Source organism: Oryzias melastigma, linkage group LG13, assembly GCF_002922805.2.
Source record: "Oryzias melastigma strain HK-1 linkage group LG13, ASM292280v2, whole genome shotgun sequence".
NCBI classification, from domain to species: Eukaryota; Metazoa; Chordata; class Actinopteri; order Beloniformes; family Adrianichthyidae; genus Oryzias; species Oryzias melastigma.
The window spans coordinates 1,900,268-1,904,012 of NC_050524.1; the positions used below are offsets into that span (position 1 = coordinate 1,900,268).

Consider the following 3,745-nt stretch of genomic DNA (forward strand, 5'->3'; position numbering starts at 1 on the left):
GGGGGGGGGGGGGCAGCGTGTGAGCGAGGAATTTAAATAAAGACACACCCAGACTCCCCATCCCCTCTTCCCATCCACGCGCTGCACAGAGCAGGTGTGGAGCTCTCAGGTGATCAAGAAGATTCCAGGATCTGAAGAACTCAAAAGAACGTGGAAGCACAAACTTATCTGATCCCTTTCAGCAGGAGGTGGAGGTATAGTGATGTGGGGAACAGTTAAAGCTTCTCAAACCTCTTAAAATGCACCATGGTAACCAGGTACTGATCAAAGATCATGTATTCGGGATGCCCTTCATGGTTCAAAGAAGCAACAACTCGAAAGAAGAGGACAAAGAGTGGAAAGATGCAACTACTGCTAAATTCTTACAAACATTTAAGAATATGGTCATATTTTCTGCCGTGCATTAAGACACCGGAGTCATTATTAGTGAGGAGCAGCAAAGAAACCTCCGATCTGCTTACATTCAGTCCAAAAACAGGTTCTGATAAAATCAGACAGTAACGAGGCAACATTGATCGTCTGTTAATCATAATGCATTCTCAATATATAAATCAAACACCAACGGTGGTGTAAGAATAAAGGTTAACATTAAACAACTTTGCTTATTAAGAATTCACATACAGTGATCCTCCTGCTCCTTTCTGGACGTTTTTCAGAACATAAAACTCAATCACACTTTCAGCGATTTTAACAATCAGTGTCGTTTATAAACTTTAGAGTTTTTGAAATATTAAGCAAAATATGCCCCATAGGACATGAGAGTCTTTAAATTGAGCTGTCATATTAGCATTACGCTAGCTCATTTGGATCATGTGTCCTCTACTGAGGTTGTTAATCAGGCTAATTTGACTTTAGCTTCTATTTTAGCAACAGGCTAACATTTTTGGCTAATGTGTCATCTTCTGTTTTCATACAAGCTTCTATTTTTGCAACTTTTTTTATTGATCTATTTTGCTGAAAAACTTTAAGCTATTTTGGAGTTTAGCTAGTAGCCTACTTAAGCAACAGGCTAACGTTTTAGGCTAATTTGGAAGTTTAGCTCATATTTAATCACTTTTTTTAAATTGGCATTAATTGAGGATTTTTAAGCAATGTAACTACAAATTTTCAGAAATATATGTATAAACTTCAGGATTCGTTCATAGTTCTTTAATGACATTTCCAATCTTTTAGCAAATTCAACATTTTGCAAATAGCTTTTGCATTTTCAGCAAATTCCTTCAGCAGTTAAAGCAAATTGTGTCGCCATTTCAGCAAAAAGCCTCAACATCTTAGCGACTACTTTCAGCAAAAAGCATTCACACTAGCAGCATCGCAGGTGATGCAATTTTTCTAGTTTCCTTTAATTTTTTTTCCCTTTTTTTGTTAAGAAAGGAAAGAAATGATGAAGTTTGTATAGTTTATAAAACTAGTTATGCATTTATCCACAGTTTCAATGGCCAAATAAAAGTAGTTTTGAGTAAAAATGTAAAATGTTAAAAATGTTGAATTAAATCAGTCATTTTTGTTGAATTCTTTGCATTTTTTTAAATGTTTTCTTTGTATTCCTGTTAAATCAGAAGCTAAATGATTGTTTTTACATGAAATGTGTGTTTTAGTTTGATAGAGTTTACCAGGACACTGACCTTTTTTAAACTCTTTTGCTACAACAAGGAAACATTTACCGTTAAAGTCCCACTTCGATCGTTTTTATATACATATTTTAAATTGTTCCCAGAGGTCTTTTAATTATAATTATACCGTTTTTATTCAGCTCTACAGAGCGCCAAGAGTTCATTAGAATTTCACCTCTGAATTGTGGGCAGGACTGCGTGTGTGTGGAGGAACTCCGCCCCATTTCCCATCATCCCTTTGTTTTTAGCTGATCTCCTGCTAGCTCAGAACCCCTCCCAACTCCGACCTAACAGAAGTACAATCCAAGTGGCGAGCAGTATCAGAGCTACAGTTTCGAGCCACATACCAGCTCAGACACACAACTTAAAGCTTAAATGACTCAAAATTCCGTCAAAAAAGGCAACAAGAACATGTTAAAACTGTTTTCATCAGAGTGGGTCATCAGATTGTTCAGTTTGGACCTCCTTCAAAATGACGTAGTAGGGTCAAACAAAACTCCTGTTTTTGACATTTCTGTTCAGTCATGTCGTCCAGGATCCCAAACACAGAAGATCCATCCTGACTGGGTCTGAAATGAACTGATGGATTACTGTCTCCAGGTTTGTCCTCATCATTTTCTGGAATAAATGGTTTGGAAGGAACCGTTTCCCTTCCTCCTCCAGGAACAAGCATCCGTCTGTATGTCTTGTCAGACAAGTGGGACGAGGTAAAGATGGAGGAGAGGTAGCGGTGGTGGAGGAGGTGGGTCTGGGTGGTGGGGGGGTCTGCTGTGAATCAGAATTAGCAGCACCGGGGGAGCGCCACACGTGTGCTGAATGCTGAGCCTCCTCTGCTGTGGAATGGAAACGTGCTCGGCATGTCGTTGGAAATGCCAATTCTCTTAGCCTGGGGGGAGGGGGGGCCGCAAATGAAGCGTCATGATGGCGGGAAAGTGACGATGAGAGGTTGGAAGGAACCAGCAGGTCCAAAATGACACACGGGTCAAAGTCAAGGCCCGGGGGCCGGATCCGGCCCTCCAGATCATTTTATTTTATTGTTATTAATGACCCGATGTTATCTTGAGCTCATTTCTAACTTGTATAATTTTGACAAAATATATTTTTATGGAGAGTAAAATATTGAAAGTTATTTAAGGTTTAAGTTGATTTATTCTGGAATAATATTCCTGCCTTTTTATTATTCATAATTATGTTAAAATGTTACAGTTTTAAAGATTTTAAAAATGGTCATTCTGCTAGCTTTTTGGACTATTTTGGCATTTACTTTTAGGGTAATTTGAGATTTAGGTAATATTTTAGCTGGTTATCAGCTTCAGCATCTTCAACAGCCAAATCCATCTTCCAGCATTCACACTAGCATTAATTACAGGTAATGCTATATATCTAGTTTATAATTATGTTAAAAAGTGATGGTTTTAAAATGTAGTTTTAGAGTGTTGAATGAATCTTTATCCTGTTCTTCCCGTGACCTCAAGTGTGTTTTGGATTTTGCCCCCGTGTGTGATCGAGTTCGACACTCCTGCATGAATGAAGCCGACCTGAAAGGATTCTCATTCCAGATTCCTGTTTCCACTCAAACTATGAATCCCACAGATGGATCAGGTTTAATCCAGCGGGTTCCTCGCCGTCCATCATGGCGGCCGAGTCCCTCAAACTCACAGCGGAGCAGCAGTTGGAGCTGCCGAGCTCCACGCCGCTGAAACCTCCGTAATCTCTGCGTTTACTTTCACACACTTCCAGCTCGCCGCTCTGATCCCAGCAGGGGGAGAAGTGGGTGAAAGGTCAGGAGTTCAGTTGATTCTCAAGGAAAAACGCAGCGTAATCACGGATGAAAAGATAGAAAGAGAAAGAATAGATACGCTGAAGGGGCAGAATGTCAGCAAACATGATGGATTTCCTGCAGAACTTCATCGATAACGCTGCGTATGAAAAGCATTCAGAGGTGCTGAAGTGGTTAAAAAAGGAACAGATTAGCAATACGTTGGAATATTTTGCAAACTTAGCAGCTTTAATGAATTAAAAACAAACAAAGAACATGAGAGTCTGCAAGGAAACATGAAGAGCAGAACAGAAACATCTGGAAAGTTTGTTGGAAAGGAAGCAAAACTGAGGACCAAAGGGGGGGGGGGGGG

General features: G+C 39.8%; 1 protein-coding gene across 1 annotated transcript in view; it reads right to left on the reverse strand.

Moving 5' to 3' along the window:
- Positions 1-3,745, reverse strand: part of si:cabz01090165.1 (uncharacterized protein LOC100333421 homolog) — a 305,072-nt gene that overhangs the window by 295,804 nt on the left and 5,523 nt on the right. The gene's annotated exons all lie outside the window — the stretch shown is intronic.